Source organism: Euprymna scolopes, chromosome 46, assembly GCF_053919585.1.
Source record: "Euprymna scolopes isolate OS-2025 chromosome 46, ASM5391958v1, whole genome shotgun sequence".
Classification (NCBI taxonomy): Eukaryota; Metazoa; Mollusca; class Cephalopoda; order Sepiida; family Sepiolidae; genus Euprymna; species Euprymna scolopes.
The window spans coordinates 45,680,902-45,701,648 of NC_136527.1; the positions used below are offsets into that span (position 1 = coordinate 45,680,902).

Consider the following 20,747-nt stretch of genomic DNA (forward strand, 5'->3'; position numbering starts at 1 on the left):
ATTCAAGCGTAATAATCTCCTGTAAATTGTGAATACCGGTTTAAGATATACAGACTGAATACTTCTTCGGTACAGTATCGTAATCAATGTGGTTTTGCTTTTGGAAAGTTGTCAGCAACCTATGAATCCATCAGATAATTGTCAGCAACACATGAATCCATCAGATAATTGTCAGCAACCTATGAATGCATCAGATAATTGTCAGCAACCCGTGAATCCATCAGATAATTGTCAGCAACCTATGAATCCATCAGATAATTGTCAGCAACCTATGAATCCATCAGATAATTGTCAGCAACCTATGAATCCATCAGATAATTGTCAGCAACCTATGAATCCATCAGATAATTGTCAGCAACCTATGAATGCATCAGATAATTGTCAGCAACCTATGAATGCATCAGATAATTGTCAGCAACCCATGAATCCATCAGATAATTGTCAGCAACCTAGGAATGCATCAGATGGTTTCTAGAGACCTTACACTAGTCATGTTCTTTTGGTCGATATTGCAAATAGTTCAGCCTGGATCTTCAAAAATGGTTGTCACAAAATTGCTGACAGTTGCCTCATCCATGACGGATGGATGGCAACCAAATCTAGGTGCTGCTGTTACAGATTTCATGACATATTGGAATTCACAATGGCAACGTTTTAAAAGAATATGTGACATTTCTTTTAATTTCATCAAGAGATTCCTGTGGTAAGCGTGATTTCAAATAAGACAACTGATCACTGCATGACACTTGACAGGCTCCATTTTACACTTAACTAATTTCAAACATTTGGAAATCAGAAACAACAATTAGTTCAGAGTTGAAATTTGCCGCATGAGGATATAAATCATTGCATATGCAACATTTCTACTAGATCAGACAAACGGTAGTAGGTCAGGGTCATTACTTATTGAACGTCAATCATATTTTTAAGGAGTAGATAGGCTCTGTCTATCGCCCGGCTTCCATACTCCTTCTTTGCCTATTAGTCAAGCGCAGAGACACTATCTCGGTGATTCGACAGAAACACCCAGCGGTAGATCTTGTTTCGCCGTTCTTCCCCATTCCCAGCACGCCCCTTCCCCAAAACTGAACATTTGGGAGTGCTTGAGTATAAGATATGCCTGAGCGATTAGATTGGGTTGACCTTCTTCTAATGGGTTGAGGGTACCGGATTGACAGTTCCTGGCTGCTGTTCCCAACTGGTAGTACAGGAGCCCTAACTCTGGTAGCGCTTAGAGCGGCTGTTCCATCATTAGTTGAATAATATCGGATTGTTTGTAGTGCCATGACGCGCATGGAAAGGGACCCTGCACTCATCCCCGGTGGGCTTTCCTGGGGCCACAATCCTAATTGGAGAAAGGTCAGCTGATGGTCTACTTGTGATGCATGTCTGAAGCTCTGCATAACCTCTTGTTTAGCTCCCCCTTACCGAAACTCTTAAAAAAATATGACGACAGCACAATTTAAAAATAAGCTTAAACCAGGATTAGGGACAAAGAAATTCAACTTGCCTCCTCCCTTGAGGCTCTCATTCACAAATATCCGTGGGCTTAGAACTAACTTAGCTGATGTTGAAGCATTTCCTTAACAAATACCCCGGATATCTTAGCACTAAGTGAGACTAACCTACACTCCTCCATTCCCTCTAACCACTTTTACATGCCTGGATATCTCCCACTCTGCCGTAAGGACTCTGACAGACATATGCACGGACTTGGAGTTTACATTCGTAATACCCTTCCCTTGACTAGAGAAACAAACCTAGAAACAGATGATCAAGCCTTTATGTGCTTTAGACTAAACATGCAACACAATATTAGCTACTATTATTTTCTCTACCGCTCTCCCTCGACTCAGGACTGCTCCATAATAAACAAAGTATCTGACAGCATAGACACGGCACTGTCCCTCGACACCAGCGCACAAATACATGTATTTGGTGACTTTAATGTCCACCACAAAAACTGGCTTGGATTCTCTACTCACACAGATGCAGCGGGCAGCACAACCCATAGCTTTGCTATATCTCACTCCCTATCACAAATTGTTACGTTTCCAACCCGTTTCCCTGACCAGGAAGAACAACACGCATCACTTCTAGATCTGTTTTTGACCACAGTTCCCGATGACTGCATAACGAAGGCCCACATCCCACTTGGGAACGCTGATCATGCAGTGATAATGGTTGAAATCGCCCTAAACTCTAGACCCAAAACTGAAGAGCCAGTGCTCAAAACAACGAGATATTATAATAAGGCTGACTGGGAAGCCATCAGGGAACTAATTAGAGATGCTCCATGGAAAAATATTTTCTCTCTCCCTGCTGAACAATGTGAAAACGAGACCACTGACTGGTTCAAAACTGCAATCGAAGCGCATGTTCCCATGCGGAAATTTTATAGAAAGCCCCACTCTCCCCAATGGTTTACGTCGACTTGTGCAACTGCCATTGCTCAAAAGCAGCATGCATACCGTAGGTTTAACCGACATAAGTCCAGTTCAAAAAGACTGAAGTATATAGAAGCTAGAAATAACGTTAAGAAAGAAATAGCGACACTAAGAGAGAATTTACGGAAACCACTAAAAAGCGCATTGAAGCACAAAAACTAGGAACTCGAGACTTCTGGAAAATCTACAACAGTGTAGTAAATAATGGGCAATCAACAATTCCCCCACTAACCAACAATCACGAGGTTGTCTCCTCAGCAACTGACAAGGCTAACATGCTTGCCAGACGGTTTGCCTCAAACTCCACACTGGACCCTTCCAACCACCTCCTACCTGACTTTCCTATGCGGACAGACGCCACACTAGACGATCTGAAAACCACCACTGCTCAGGTGCATGCTATCATAAAAAACCTTGACACCTCAAAAGCATGTGGACCCGATCTTATCCCAGCTGTGCTATTAAAAAAGTGCTCAGCCGAAGTAGCTCCAGTTCTCTCCAAACTCTCCAACAAATGCCTTAATGAAGCTTGCTTTCCGGGCTGTTGGAAAACTGCTTCTGTTGTACCAGTATTCAAGAATTCTGGCGAAAGGACAGACCCATCAAATTATCGCCCCATTAGCCTCCTCCCACTTTTTGCCAAAATATTTGAGACCATAATTAACCATGCTCTATTCCATTATCTTACAGATGCTAAACTACTGACTGACAAACAATATGGATTTAGACAAGCCCGTTCCACAGCAGACATCCTAACTGTGATCTCTGAACGTATATACCATTAACTGGACAAAGCGGGGGAGGGCAGAGCGGTAGCTCTAGATATATCTAAGGCTTTTGACAGGGTATGGCATGAGGGTCTCCTCAGTAAAATCAGATCATACGGTATCACTGGTAGAATACTTAACATAATTAAATCCTTCTTAGATGAGAGAAAAATCCAGGTTGTCCTCGACGGTCGTACAATATGATATAAATGCGGGGTTGTCCCAGGGTTCTATCCTCGGACCTCTATTGTTCCTGATATTCATAAATGACCTCCCCGACAACATTGCCTTTGAGATGGGTATATATGCTGATGACACTACACTCTATGGCAGGCACGACAGGAAGACGAATGAACACATTTCTAAAGAAATAGCAGAAACACTAGAGGAAGACCTCCAATCTGTAGTGGAATGGGGACAAAAGTGGTTGGTCGCGTTCAATGCTGCCAAGACTAAACTAGTTTCATTCAATAATTACAAGAAACCCTCTCTACCACCCATAGCAATGGCCAACGACTCTTTATCTGAGAGTCCATCTTTCAAACTCCTTGGCCTAATGTTCACAGGAAACATGAGTTGGAACAATTACATTGAAGGCATTGCCAGGGCCGCTGCAAGAAAGGTGGGCTCTCTCTACCGTGCTAGAAAACTACTAACACCCGAAAGTATCCTGTACCTCTATAAGGCCACCATTCGCCTATGTATGGAGTATTGCTGCCACATCTGGGCTGGTGCATCTGCTACTAGTCTCTCGCTCCTTGACAAGGTTCAAAAGAGAGTCGCAAACCTGATAGGCGCTGAACTGGCATCTAAGCTTCAGCCTCTGTCCCATCGACGAAGTGTTGCATCCCTCTGCCTTTTCTACAAGTATTTTAGTGGTGAATGCTCTGACGAACTGCAATCACTTGTGCCCCCACGACGTGAGCACCCTCGACAAACCCGATAGGCTGCTAAATCCCACCCCCACACTGTAGAGATCCCTAGATGTAAAAGATATTTTTACTCCAATAGTTTCTTCCCCAGAACCGCTAGACTCTGGAATTCCATTCCAGGTCCCTGCTTCCCCAACAGTACTGACGTGCAGAAGTTCAAGTGTAACGTGAACCGACACCTTGCTGCCCAAATCCCTTCATAGTACCCCAGAAGTTGTTGCCCCTGACAGTAGCCCCCTACACCAAAGTGGCAATTTGCCTTGTTTGGGGTGAAAATGTAATATAAAAAAAAAAATTTTTCTAAATCTTTCAAAATAAACATATATATGAAAACAACAATGATAAAAGGCTAACACTTTAATTAGATATTTAAAGATGAACACTCAATATAAAATAGTCGTTTTTTTTAAATATATTAAATTTAAAATTAAAATTAAAAACATGACCTCAGCTCTTTTGGGTGGTTTTAAAGATTAACATGAGAATAAAAACTTTGTTTTTAAAAGAAAATTATAAACAAAATCAAAGTATCATATTCGTTTCTCGCGTTTTTACTTGAAAGAATGAAAGTTTCTTTACACAAGTTTGGTTTACGAGGAATTGTGTGTAAATATTTCTTAAGATTTTTTATTAAACCAGTTAGTATATTCCATACATTTTTCTCTTTTGTTTCAATTTTGATCAGTCGAAGTTCTCAGAAATCAATGGTCTCCCTACATGAAGGTCGCATTTAACTCTCTATATATATATGTTATAGAGGAAGTAATTTAACTCTCTATATATATGTTATAGATGAAGTAATTTAACTCTATATATATATATATGTGTTATAGAGGAAGTAATTTAACTCTCTATATATATGTTATAGAGGAAGTAATTTAACTCTATATATATGTTATAGATGAAGTAATTTAACTCTCTCTATATATATGTTATAGAGGAAGTAATTTAACTCTATATATATATGTTATAGAGGAAGTAATTTAACTCTCTATATATATGTTATAGAGGAAGTAATTTAACTCTATATATATATATGTTATAGAGGAAGTAATTTAACTCTATATATATATGTTATAGAGGAAGTAATTTAACTCTATAGATATATATATATATATATATGTTATAGAGGAAGTAATTTAACTCTCTCTCTCTCTCTCTATATATATATATATATATATATATATATATATATATATATATATATGTTATAGAGGAAGTAAGTCCTGGAGAAGAAATTTAAAAGTACGAGCTGTACATTTTTGACGTGTGCATTCGCTCCAGTTTCTATAACAACAAAATGAAGAAAAACTATGAAGTGACTAACTACCCTGATGAAGCTATTTTTAGCGAAATATTGGACTTACAACACCAACAAAAGGACATAAAAATGATTTTATCATTTTCTTGACACCTTAAGCTTTCAAAATATTAAAATTTCTATTCAAAACAAGTGTCTTCAAATAGTGTGCAACTATTTTCTTATTTCATATTCCTGCTCGAAAATGGCGCGAATGAACACGTCAAAAATGTAAAGCTCGTACTTTTAAATTTCTTCCTCTTTATCAACAAAATGAAGAAAAAAAACCCACTACGAACTGAAGCCATTTTTCGCGAAATATTGGACTTACAACACCAACAAAAGGTCATAAACATGACTTTATCATTTTCCGGACACCTAAAGTTTTGGAAATACTCAAATTTCTATTGCTTGTATTTATTTTGCACTTGGTTCACTCGGCTTATTTAAAATTGTTCATTAGCCTGGTTGATCCTATGTCCCATATCACTATGTAGGTATGTAGTTGTAGGAATTTCATAGTATTAGTGAAGAGTGTATGACTTACTTCCAACTGTTTCTGGTACATGTCCCCAGGATTTGCTACTACATTGGAGATTGAGGTTTTTACAGTTTTTCTAGTGGAGAAATTTTTCTCCTGTATGTGTTTCATGTGAATAAACAAATGTGACTTCTGTGCAAAAGGAGAACCTCATACTTCAAAAGAATGTGTGTGTCTCCCATATGTGTTGTCATATGACGCAACAAATGCGACTTCTGTGCAAAAAAAGAACCGCATATTTCACAAGAATGTAGTTTGTCTGCCGTATGTGTTTTCATATGATTCAACAAAGTAAACTTCCGTGCAAAAGAAGAACCACATACTTCACAAGAATGTGGATTGTCTCCCATATGTCTTTTCATATGATCCAACAAATTTGACTTCTCTGCAAAAAAAGAACCACAAGAATATGGTTTCTCTCCTGTATGTGTTTTCATATGCCGCAACAAAGCTGACTTGACTCCAAATGAAGAATCCCATATTTCACATGAATGTGGTTTCTCTCCCGTGTGTGTGTTCATATTACGCAACAAATTTGACTTCTGTGCAAAAGAATAACCACATACTTCACAAGAATATTGTTTCTCGTCTGTATGTCTTTTTATATGACACAACAAACTTGACTTATGTTGAAAAGTACCACATACTTCACAAGAATATGGTTTGTCTCCTGTATGTATTTTCATATGACGCTACAAATTTGACTTCTGTGCAAAAGATGAACCACATACTTCACAAGAATGTGATTTGTCTCCCGTATGTGTGTTCATATGAATCAACAAATGTGACTTCCATGTAAAAGAACCACATACTTCACAAGAATGTGGTCTCTCCCGTATGTGTTTTTATATGATTAAATAAAGTTGACTTCCGTGCAAAAGAAGAACCACATACTACACAAGAATGTTGTTTGACTCCCATATGTGTTTTCATATGACGCAAAAAATTTGACTTATGTGCAAAAGAAGAACCACATACTTCACAAGAATGTGGTTTGTCGCCTGTATGTGTCTTCATATGATTCAACAAATGTGACTTCTGTGCAAAAGAAGAACTACATACTTCACAAGAATGTGGTTTGTCTCCCGTATGTGTTTTTATATGATCAAACAAAGTTGACTTCCGTGCAAAAGAGGAACCACATACAACACAAGAATGTGGTTTATCTCCCGTATGTGTTTTCATATGATGCCACAAATTTGACTTATCTGCAAAAGAAGAACCACAGACTTGACAAGAATGTGGTTTGCTTCCCGTATGTGTGTTCATATGACTCAACAAAGTTGACTTCTGTCCAAATGAAGAGCCACATACTTTGCAAGAATGTGGCTTGTCTCCTGTATGTGTTTTCATATGACGCAACAAATTTGCCTTCTGTGCAAAAGAAGAACCACATACTTTACAAGAATGTGGTTTGTCTCTCGTATGTGTGTTCATATGAGTCAAGAAATTTGACTTCTGTGTAAAAGAAGAACCACATATTTCACAAGAATGTGGTTTGTCTCTCGTATGTGTTTTCATATGAGTCAACAAATGTGACTTCTGTGTAAAAGAAGAACCACATACTTCACAAGAATATGGTTTATCTCCCGTATGTGTGTTTATATGACTCAATAAATTTGACTTCCGTGTAAAAGAAGAACCACAAACTTCACAAGAATGCAATTTGTCTCCCATGTTTGCTATGTAATGCAATGATAGTAACTTGCAACTTTAGAAAATTCATATGAAGAATTATTTTAAATCACCAATGAGAAAAGTTCCTTCTCGTCCATTTATTAATTTCTTTTCATTTTTGCAAATTCTGGAAATATAAAATAAATTTTAAAAAATTATATTTCATGTGGTTAACTTTAATTATGTTAATTTTTATTAAAAATATCCAAAATATATTTTATTAATGAAATTCAAAAACAGAAAATTAGTATTGTTTTATGCAATACTGGTCAGTCAACAAAATGAATGTGTTTCTATTTTCAAATATTTAATTAAAAAGAATTACGTTTCTTCATTTTAGAGATGAAGATTGATTATTCATATTATTTGGATTTTCCAGAATATTGTTCTTATCTTCAGTGTCATTTTAACAACGTTTCTGTAACCTCCGATCTTATTCAGGTCTATTTTATGAAACCTTGGACTTTTTCCTTGAACTAAGAAATATGTAGATAATTTTGAATGAAACCTTTTATTTAGTACATGAGTGTTGCATTCTTCTTGTTATTAGAGATGACTTGTAAAAAGCCTTTTTAAAAATTGTATTTTCAATCTTAATGAGGATTGAAACTCCAACGTTCAGAAGTATATAAGTTACAACTGAATTTTACTATAACCATAGCACCAGGGTCCCTAGCGAACAATCCTACTATATAGTGGCACCAAAAAAAGTCGCAGTTATCATTTTTTTCAAAACCTGCAAATTTAAGCTAAATTGAGTGTAACAGTTAAAAAAAACTATTCCTTATTTTAGTCATCTTTTATTCCTCTATAATTTTAATTATTCGTATTTGACTTTTTATTGAAGTATTGTAGTGTTCAGGTCAATTTAAAAAATTTAAAGTAAGAAGCCAAAAAGAAACTCTGTACTATGGAAAATTGTATTTTAATATAATTTAGAACATTACTGTAACACAAATACAATAGGAACACAATGAACTAGTTAATATTTAGTAGTATAGCCCTTCTGCAATTTGGCAGGCTGCAATCTTAGTAATACTCCGGTGGAAGGGTATCATATTTCTCTTTCATTTTTGTCCAAAATTCTTCCAGAGTTGAAATTTTATCATTATGTAGCTGTAGCTTGATATAATGTCAGCACGGAAAATTATGTTAAAACACCAGCATCTGCACACATGCATGATTTGTGTGGGTTTTAGAAATTGTTGTAAGTTTGTAAATTGCAGGTTTCGATTGCTTACAATAAACAATGCCAACCAATCACCTTGAGAACAGGTTACCAAATAGATAAGTGGCTTTTAACATTACTGTGATTATTATGTTTTATAAACAAAAGAATTAAATCCCTGATAGGGTAAAAAGTCGGCTTAAAAATGAAGCTCGCAGATATTGTTGTACTGGCTTATCCCAATCAATAATAAATTGAATAAATATTTTCATAGTATGAAGGTCACTATCTATACAAATCGCATACCTCTAGAATATTTATTCAATATTAATATTAAACTCGCCTATATAGGATAGGAAAATACAGGGGTGGGCTTAAAAGGAGAAGGAAAATGTTTGTGCGGATCTCTTGTTATGCATCGTTGATTTGATCGGAGACAATGACGTTCCCTAGAAGAAATAGATGGTAGGAATTACTTGGTAAATAAGAAGGTTAAAAGCTCATCAGTATCGTATAAACATCATGCGTTATTGGGGTTTGATTTGATTAGGAAACAAGAGGCAGATAAAGACATTTCTAGATTTAAAGACGCAGATGAAGAACGGTAAATCATCGAAAATGAAACAAAAATGTTTATGGTGATGACCGAGATAGTGTTTACTTATTGCAACCGGACGACAAACAATTGTGAAGGTTATATGTACCAGCATATGGTCATAATATACATACACACATATATATATATATATATATATCATTTACATTAAGCAAAAATATTTGTGTGGATCTTTTGTTATGCACCATGGATTTGAGCAGAGACAATGATGTTCTCTGGTAAAAATAGATGGTAGGAATTACTCGGTTTGTGCGATACATTTTGATTCACTAGAGTAACTCGATTTCATTATGATTGAACGACTGCAAGAGAATTGTTCAATTTGTATTTTTGATTGCATATTATTAATTTTCTTTTCTTTCTTTTGTTCTTTTTTTGAAGTAAGCCATTTAATATATGCATGTATAAAGTTGGTTGTTGGAAAAGTGAGGGAAGAGAAAGAATTTTTATTACTTTCTCATGATTTCAGGGGAATTTTTTGTGGGGTGGAAACTAGAAACCATTTTGATGATTTTGGACATGTCAGAAAATGATCAGCTTCTTCTCATTCACATGATGCTTTTTAGCACTTTTTTTCAAAAATAGAAAGAGTCTGCATTGCACAAGTGAAGGTTATATGCTCATCAGTATCGCACGAACATCACACGTTATTGGGTTTTGATTTAATTAGGAAACAAGAGGCAGGTAAGGACATTTTTAGATTTAAAGATGCAGATGAAGAATGGTAAATCGTCTAAAATGGAACCAAAACCATTTATGTTGATGACTCATGTATTCCATGCCAAACTAGAAATATAAACAAGCAAAAACCTTGAATGCAGGAGTACAATTTGCTTCCTTTTGCAAAACTGGCAATGGATATTTCTGGCCTCTACCTTACAGTTTTGCATAACCAGTACATAGTGATGTTCTTTGATATGTATAGTGGTTGGCCGGAGGTTTTTGCAATCCCTTACAAGAAGGCTGAAACAGTGGTTCATCTGCTGTTGGATTAAATTTTCCTCAGATTCGGGGCACCCTCCAGTTGTTAACAGACAATGGGTCCAAAAATGTTAACAAATCGATGAAGGTATTGTAGGAGCTCAACATGTGAGCACATCATTTTATCATCTCAAAGTGACAGCTGCTCTAAGTTGGATAGTGGCAGACATCAGTTTGGACGGATCACAAAGAAAACCGTAGATAACGTGCACCTAAGCTTAATATAAAGCAAGTTCCTCAACATGACACGTTTAAAGTCAACTCAAGTATAACTCGAGTATGTTTTCAAATATACCGACACTCAAAATCTGCAAAATCCGACAATCAAGTCTTCCTCATTCATACGAGCTGATCTGAGTTGGCTAAGAATATCAATAAAATATCGCATATAAAATTGGCCCATTTTAACAGTGATCATATCACACTAGGACTGACCACCAATACCTATAATGGGTGTCAGTTTTAACGTTTTGTAAAAGTAGTCATGTATTTTAATTAGAACCGAAGAGAATTGGTCAATTTGTATTTTTGATTGCATATTCTTAATTTTCTTTCCTCCTCTTGTTCTTCCTTTTTGAAGAAAGCCATTTAACCTATGCAGAAAGTTGGATGTGAACAGAGGGAGGAAAGACAAACAATTTTTGTTAGTTTCTCATGATTTTAGGGGAATTTTTTTTGTTGGGAGGAAACTAGAAACCATTTTGATGATTTTGGACATGTCAGAAAATGATCAGCTTCTTCTCATGCTAATCCGAGAAATGATGCCTTTTTAGTACGTTTATTTTACAAATATAGACACAGTCTGCATTGCCCAAGTGAGAGTCAATTATGCACAAACGTTCTTGTAAAATAATGATGTATGATAGCTTGACAACCATAAAACTAACTGGGTTTTATCATTTTAGCCTTTACTTTTGTTGCATTGCCAATCCTTTGAAGCACACACACATGCTAGCCAAGTAAGTTACGATTTTCCATACACAAATTCAAAACATCTACTTCTGAACGCCCCATTTATAATAACTTCCTTTTCATATATCAAAGTTAATGTCCCCAAAATACAAAATTTTATGTCATCTTCACTTTTCAAAACAGAATTAAAATTAAAGGGTATTATCAAAATCCAGTAATTATGGAATCTCCATTATTGCTGGAAAGGCAAAAACAAGTTTTCAACATATAAAAAATACATGTAAAGAAAAAACGTGATTTTTCCTATCATTTGGATTATTTGGACTATTGTTCTCATCTTAAGTGTTATTTTTACAATGTTTGCACAATAAATAACACTCAAAATGAGAACAGTAGTTTTAAATAATCTAAATACTACAAAGAATCATTCCTCATCTAAAAACTTCAAAACCGTAATATTATAATTTGTTTAAAAATCAATATTGTATTTTTTAATTAAGTCAATAGTAAGGTTTGTTGAATGTATTTTTGAGAGAACTTACCAACCATAAAACTAACTGTGTTTTGTCAATTTAGTCTTTTCTTTTCTTTTGTTACATTGCCAATCCTTTGAAGCACACACACACACACACACACACACACACACACACACTAATACAAAATAATTTAATTTTATGTCATCTTCACTTTTCAAAAGAGAATTAAAGTTAAAGTGTCCTATCACAATCTGGAAAGTAATTATGGAATCTTCATTATTGTAAGAAAAAAAACAAAAACAAGTTTACAACATGTAAAAAATACATGTAACGAAAAAACAAACATATTCTAATTTGTTCGTATCATTTGAATTATTTGGACTATTGTTCTCATCTTAAGTGTTATTTTTACAATGTTTGCTCAATAAATAACACTCAAGATGAGAACAATAGTCTTAATAATCTAAATAATACAAAAAAATCACGAACCTTAATATTGTAATTTGTTTAAGAATCATGATTATATTTAATTTAGTCAAAGTTATTTGTAAGATTTGTTGTTTTGGTCAAGTGCACATATATATGCCGCAAACAAGTAGTTTTCCAAATATTAAGCAATGTAATTCCTTATGTATTCAGTGGTGGCCAATTCTGTTTAAAATATAGTTTTTTTTCTTTGGTAAACGAAAATACAACATTAGTTAAAAATATTTAAAATTAATAAAATTACTTTTTTCTCCGGAAAATAAATAAAGACAAAAATGGAGAAAGAAAAACTAATATGCAAATATCATACTGAAAGGGTAATTGACCTATGGAATACCTTTGACACTGATTTTAAATGTTGTATAATGTTTGTTGTTGGTTATTTTGTGTAATAATTGTGTTTTGTTGATATGAAAAAGAATATATATCTTGTTTTTATACTGATTTTGGAAAGTTTCATTATTGTATTTGTTTTTTATTGTAATAATTGTTCTGTCGAATTGTGAAAAAAGAAGTGTAAATTGATGACGCACTAGAGAACCTTGAGACAGAGCGGGAATGGAAAAAATATATGTGAATATTTCTTTGAAAATAGAGAGGGGGGAAAGTAATGAGTTGAGCGTGCACACACAAAGCAACACATGACAGCTCGTAATAAACACATGTGATCAGGTTGTAAGCTTTGATATCATCAGTGCCAGAAAGGTCAACTATTTGACGCATGCAGCTGTTGAAGATGAGCATACTTGCAAAAAGCAAGTCACATATATAGCCCAGAGAAAAATGCAAAAGAAGAAAGAATCTTACACTCAGCCGGCAATCAACATCACATATGTATGGCTCAATCCATACTAGCTAAGAATATCAATAGCATATCTCATAGAATATTGACCCATTTTAACAGTGATCATATTAGTCTGTGACTGACCACAAATACCCACAGTGCATATCAATTTTAAAGCTTTGTAAAATTAGTCATATATCTTAATTATAACCGTCTTAATGTATTTTCTTGTTTTTAATCACATAATTTTTGTGATGGCTAACAGAGATGAAATACGAAATATAAAAGGAACGAACATTTTCCTCCTGTAGCACGTTTCATATACTCTTAGACTCCAACCAAAACCTCATCATTAGAACCAATCATGCAGCTTCCAGGAAGTTAAGTAACTCGATTGCGAGATAATTGACCTAACGCATTGTCAGGAGAATTGTTTAATTTGGATTTTTGATTGCATATCCTTAATTGTCTTTTCTTTCTCTTGTTCTTCATATATCGACAAAGCCCTTTTACCTATGCAGGTAGAGAAGAGAAGCAATTTTTGTTAGTTTCATATGATTTTAGGAGAAATATGTCAGGAAATGATCAGCTTTTTTGATGCTACTCTGAGAAATGTTCCTTTTAGCAACCGATAAAAGTTGCCCAAACATATCCAAATCGAATGACTAGTAGTTTATTCTCTCTGATCTCAAGATGTGACAATCAAATATCTAAATAGAACTAACAAGCACGTCTCCTCCTTATGAAATAATCAGCTTTTTCTCATGCTAATCTGAGAAATCATGTCCTTTTGGCAACCATTAAAAATAAGGTGCCTATATCTAAATAGAAATAACAAGCACCTCTATTCTACTTGTGATAATCACTAGGACTTTATCCTCTCTGACCTCAAAATGAGGAAGAGGCTGAAAAGTTGACTTGCTTACATCCTCCCAGATAATTATCAAAGGTAACATTTGAAATGTATCCAAATTTCATAACTAACACATGGCTAGGGATATAAAAGTTAGATACACACGTTCTTTTACTCATAAGCGAAAGAAAAATAAAAGATTATACAAATAACAAGAGGCGCATAACGGTTCCTTACTTTATTTCCATGGACAAAAGGCTACCTTCAGTCATAATCAGAAGAAAAATAAAAGTCCATAACAATAGCAAAGGGGGAGTAACAGCAGTAGTAATAAATAACAGCATTTTTCATGCTACTCTGAGAACTGACGTCCTTTTAGCAACCAATGTAAATAAGGTGCCCTATATCCAAATAGAACTAACAAGCGCATCTCTTCCTTGTGACAATCACTAGGAGTTTACCCTCTCTGATCTCAAGATGAGGAATGGGATTAAAAGTTTACTTGCTTACATCCTCCCAGATGATTATCAAAGATAACATTTGAAGTGTATCCAAATTTCATAACAAACACATGGCTAGGGATCTAAAAGATAGATACGCACGTTCTTTTACTCATAGTTGAAAGAAAAATAAAAGTTCATACAAATAACAAGAGGGAGATAACAGTTCCTTACTTTATTTCCATGGACTTTTACTTAGTTTCTATGGACACAAGACTACTTTCAGTCATAACTGCAAGAAAAATAAAAGTCCAGTTAAGGATCATGATTATTATTTTTTTTAATTAAGTTAAAGCTATTTATAAGGTTTGTTATTTTGGTTAATGTTTAGAATTAAGTTAAAGCTATTTATAAGGTTTGTTATTTTGGTTAATGTTTAGAATTAAGTTAAAGCTATTTATAAGGTTTGTTATTTTGGTTAATGTTTAGAATTAAGTTAAAGCTATTTATAAGGTTTGTTATTTTGGTTAATGTTTAGAATTAAGTTAAAGCTATTTATAAGGTTAGTTATTTTAATGTGTAGAATCTTTCCAAACCCACAAAAAACCCTTTACAATGACGATTTTTATAAGTTTTTGAGAGTGCTAAAAACGAATGTATACTCCAAAAATCGCGTAGAGAAATAATGATATGAAAAATTTACTATTTCAAAATTATTTTTGTTTTTTTATTTTGATTTCCTCTTTCAATAAGGATCCGAGGACATTAAAGAACAAAAATAAAGTATAATCTGTATACAGACACGTATCATTCCTTATGTTATCATTGGTGTCCATTTTTGTATAAGTGCGCACATATATTTGTCACAAACAAGTAGTTTTCCAAATGTTAAGGAATGTAATTCCTTATGTTATCGGTGGTAGCCAATTATGTATGTGCAAGTTTATACTTAATTGGCCACCACTGATAACAAACAATTACATTGATTAATATCCACATACTTACTCGTTTGCAGCAAATTTAAATGTGATATTCGTTTTCAGCATACCTGAAAACTTATCAAAGTTGTAATGTTAAAGGTGATTGTTAAGGTGGAAAATAAATAACAATTAACAATTTCAGGTTAACAACAAAAAAAAAATATCACCATGTGGCCAAAAAGTGAGTGCTCATTTTACATTAAATTTATATAGAAATATGATCCCCACTTTTTGAAAAAGTAATTTCCTCATATAATGAAAAATAAGTCTCTATGCAAGTTTTAAAGCATATATTCGTTTTTAGCACACCCGAAAAACAATAAAATAATCCGCTGAAAAAAAATTAAAAACAAAAGACAAATTTTATACTTAAACCTTGTGAAATAGTTAAAAACATTTAAAATTTATATCTTTTTTTGTAAACAATAAAGAAGTTATTTTTATGTTTAAGTCAGTATTGAAAACAAAAAACATTCAACAGCGAAAAATTTTCAACAATAAATCTACATTTTCATTAGAATTATTCGTTTAGTAAATGTAGTTATCTCCCTTACATTTTTAATGTATTCTGCAAATGCGCAAAAATCGATACTAAATTCATGTATTAATACTTACGCTTTTGTTTTATAATCTGTTTTCGATTAACTTTATCTGCTTTTATAAAGAAAACGATTTTTTAAATGTTATTGACTTTACAAGCTCAAGTTAACATTCAAGATGACGAATGGAAGAGCAAGTTTGCAGAAAAGAAAATTGAAGAAGAAAAATAAAAAAGAAATCATTTCGAAAAAGAGCCGATCTATTTGGTGAATATCACGTATAAAATTAGTATTATTTTATTTAACATTTTAATATTTACATGAGAGATAACAGATTACAAGTTTCACCTTTATTAATTCTATAATTAGTTGCATGATACGTACAATTTAATGGCGGAAACTGATAGGTGAACATGGTTTAAAAAGCTGACTTATCATATTTTTTATAGACATTTTTATTTTTTTATCGTCTTTGAAAGATTAAAGTCGAAACTTAATTTCTGTATTGGAAAAAATTACACATGAAAAAAGTTTATAATGAAAAATGTTTTCACGACAGCTTCAAAGATAAGTAATAAAGTAAAGTCTTAAGATATGGAATAAAAACAGATATCTTTATTAGCCGCTCATCCCAAAGCGAGAGAGCGTCACACAACCAAAACAAGACACAACGTATTTGGGTGTAATCAGCAACAATCGAAACCAAAATCAAAACTGTAACATTCAAAGCTGGTGACGTTACCACTGTACAAACGTAACACGCATATGAACTTATTAAAAATAAACTAAGATGAATGCACAAAATGTAGTACGATTTTTTTTTAATTCTGACCTCATAGAACTCATAGAAGTGATGTTAATTTGTAAAAACTAACCGTGGAGTCACTAACTTCTACATGTGTGACTCTGTGTTTTCCCATTCATAATTGGGATCTATTAATTTTTAAGACCGAGGTTGCAGGAATCTCTTGAAGTCAAAAGTAGGACCGTTAAAGGTAAATTTAACGAAATCGATTAATAGAAGGTTTCCACCAAAGCAATCCCAACATACATAAAATAAAAATATAGAAATAACTCCAGAAAATAACGACACTTGAAATAGAACTCGAAATCAATGTATTCATGCCAAATAACAACATTTGTTTTCATGTTAAGAATATTAATTCAAATCGCTCCAACATAAATGTTTCTTGTAACGAGTGCTCATTATACAGGCTTAGTTAAATGAGGATCTCGTAAGAATAGCATGAAGTTTAAGATTACTGATTTTTATGAACAGAGTGGCACACGTTGCTTATCGTAATGTTCCTGAAATAATAAAAGTATTTTTAATTCTTAACATCTCCAATGCATTATTTTTATTTAAAAAAAAAAGAAAAGAAAAAGAAACTCATGTGTTATTTTTAATTTGCGATTTTAGTCATCATATCAGTGTCACTGGACACATGTATCCATAAAAATAAAACTGAGTTTTTACAGAAAAGAAATAATAAAATCAATTCAGTAATTGATATTTTAAAGTTTATTATCCATTTTTATATTAAGTTAAATGAAATGACAAAAAACAATAAATAAACCTTTAAAATATAAATTCAAGATGACGAACGGAAGAGCAAGTTCGCAGAAAACAAAAATAGTTTGAAGTTTATTATCCATTTTCATATAAGTTAAATGAAATGACAAAAAAATAAATAAACCACGATAAAATATTTAGTTTAAAATACAAATAACGATTTACTAAACGACGTTTTATTTACTGGATATTTTTTCGGCATTCACCGGAAGTTATTATCTTCCCTAGTAAGTTCGATTTTTTATTTTTAATCCTTTTAATTAACACACGCGTACTAAGAGTAGATATTGTAAAACTGAAATAAATAATAAAAAAATAAATAAAGATCAAGAAATTATAAAGACTTAATGGGGAGTCGTATGCGTAAGGAAATGAACAACACAACACGGCTAGAAGTAAGGGGGGGTCGGACATGTGAGTAAAGAAAATAAACAAAGTTCGTAGTTAAGATGAAATAATATATAAAAATAACGTTAAAAGTATCTTAAAAAGTGTCTTTAAGAAGGAGATATATAATGTTTCTTACCGGAGATGGCTTAAAACGGCGAAGGACAACAGAAGATAAAAGACAGAGACACGTGAGACTAGAAAGGGAACTGACTAGGGAATGAAACACCGGTCAACTGCTGGTGCCGGTGTCGAGTCAGAGGAAACTCTAAAAGAAAAATGTCCGGCCAAGGGAGATAACTGTTAAAGGGACATAATACATGCAAAACAGACAACTATTTTAAAAAGAAAACTTTTATAATTATTGTATTTTTTAAATATTTTAAAACAAATATGGTGTTTTTTAATCCAAAAGAAGTTTAATAGTTTATCTTGGCACTTAACTCTACTGTTTTGTTAAGTAAACTACTTTTAATTTATTCGATTTCGAAATTGATTTTCACTTAAAATTATTTTTTGTATTTATAATTATATGTGTGTGGGGGTAGCAGTATCAGAATTTTTGTAGGAATTTTTGACACCCCTAACACGAAACTGCGAATACAATATAAAAATCTCGGAATTTCTCTGTTAAAAGTGGGTTATTTATTTTCTTTATGGATTATACTTCCAAAATAAACTATTACCGTTGTTTTAAAAGTAATAGAAATATTTTTTTTTTTAAACAGTAATGAATTTTCCGAACTCAATATTTTTCAATTTTTAAACTCAGTATTTTTCAATTTTTAAATTTTAAAAATCTATCAAAATTTTTCTATTGATTCTATTTTACGATATTTTCAGGGTCAATGTGAAATTTTATGTTCTTTCCAATAAATCGAATATAATAAACGTTTTTTTTTTTAAATTCACGAACCCCCCCATCCCAATTTTTAAGTGTCTATTAAAAAGTAAATACTTTAGGCACCGCCAAAAATGGCCGCAAAATCAAGTTGTTGTTGTTTTTTAAAACTAAATTACATTTCTGAGTAACTTTTTTTTTCCAGAAAGATAAAACCAGAATTTTATCATATAGAAAACAGAATAATGTAAAACTTTTTCTACTATTTTTAATTAAATTTTAAATGTTAAATTTTCCCAAAAAGTTAACAATTGACATTTTTTGTCTTGCACAAAAAACGTACATAAATATAAAAAAAAAAAGGTTTTTGAAATAATTAATTTATTTATTTATTGTCTAACTAAGATTTAGGATGATTTTCTAAGAGAATATGCAAAAATATTATAATATAAGTACCTGAATTTCAAATAATTCCACTTATTCATATAGGTAACCAGATATTTCGTGTCGATTTCGCGACTCTGTTTACGTTTGCGGCTGATAAGGAGAAAACTATGGAAGACCAAACAGGCCAAAAAAACTTATTTTTCATTGACGAAAATTTCAATGTATTATTAAGCTGAGGCTGGCCAGTACCAGATGGGTGACCATTTGTATGAGTTTGGTCTTTAATGTGTATGTGTGTGGGGGCCAGGCTCCCCAAAATGGGGTGGGGGGCAATTTAAAGCAGAACAAAAAAAATTATTTCAGCGCGTTTGGTCCACCGTAGTCGAAAGGCGGCAAACGTTTTCAAACGGGATCGAAAAAAATGATGCTATTTTTAACACAAAGGGCACAATATTTATCGATTTTTTTTTTGTATCGATTATTCAAAGCATGCCCTGTTTAATAATGGTCATGCATTATTCGGCTCGCTAAAAAAAAATTGTTAATTTATTTATCAAAAATTTTAAAATGGCTTTTTTCGTATAAATATTAAAATTTTTTTTTTTTGTTTTGCTTAACATAAATGAATTATTTTACTTAACATATTCACCGAATTTCACACTTCCAAACTCAAAAGCGGGATAATTAAACACAATCGAAGTTCTGATATTCAGACGTCAAAATAAGGTATGCAAACAAGTTTTTTTTTTTTTTAAATCTATAATTCTGTCCCTTACAACAACACAATATGTTGTGTTCAGTTTCAGATGATTATTTTAAGCATATTTGTTCCCACTTCAAAACAAGGGGGGTTTTGTAAGCAAAAAAAATATATATATAAATATCGTTTATGAAAAATAAGTACACTGTTATAAAGTTCATTCTTCTCCTAATAATCGCTGAAAATTTCGTATTGATCGGATAATTACCTGATTTTTGGTAGATTTTTAGAAAGACGGTCCGTCAAAAAGTACTGACCTGCCCCCCCCCCAGTTTTGGCGGTGCCTAAAATACTTAATTTAGTAACCCGAAAGTAAATAATGAATTTACTCACAAATTGAAGAGAAAAGGTCAATACATAATATATTCAAATTAAAAAAAAAGAACATAGTGTTCTTTTAGAATTTTACCTGTAAAGTTTGAAGTTTAAAACCTTTTTTTTAAACCACGTTATTTGTTTTTTCTTTTTTTTTTTTAATGGAACCTTGGTCCTTGCTCCTTTAATTGAAAAAAAAATAGGGCTTGAATTACATTTTTCGAGGAGTTATAAGCTTGGAAAGACAGGGGGTCGAATAATTCACGCCTCCCATTTTGTAAATGTCTAATAATAATTAATTTAGAACCCGATAAGTACATAATTATTTACTCACAAATTGAAGAGAAAAGGTCAATACATAATATATTCAAATTTAAAACAAAAAAAATCATAGTGTTCTTTTAGAATTTTACCTGTAAAGTCCGAAGTTTAAAACCTTTTTAAAAAAAAACACGTTTTTTTTTGTTTTGTTTTTTTAATGAAATCTTGGTCCTTGCTCCTTTAATTGAAAAAAAATTAGGGCTTGAATTGCATTTTTCGAGGAGTTATAAGCTTGGAAAGATGGGGAGGAATTATTCGCTATTT

The 20,747-nt window shown here is 32.9% G+C and overlaps 1 long non-coding RNA gene across 1 annotated transcript in view; it reads right to left on the reverse strand.

Moving 5' to 3' along the window:
* LOC145271329 (uncharacterized) overlaps positions 1-18,236 on the reverse strand; it is a 33,459-nt gene extending 15,223 nt beyond the window's left edge. Inside the window, exon 1 of the long non-coding RNA XR_013865822.1 lies at positions 17,999-18,236. This is a non-coding gene — a long non-coding RNA (uncharacterized LOC145271329). The remainder of the gene's footprint in view (positions 1-17,998) is intronic.
* Between the last annotated feature and the right edge of the window lie 2,511 nt (positions 18,237-20,747).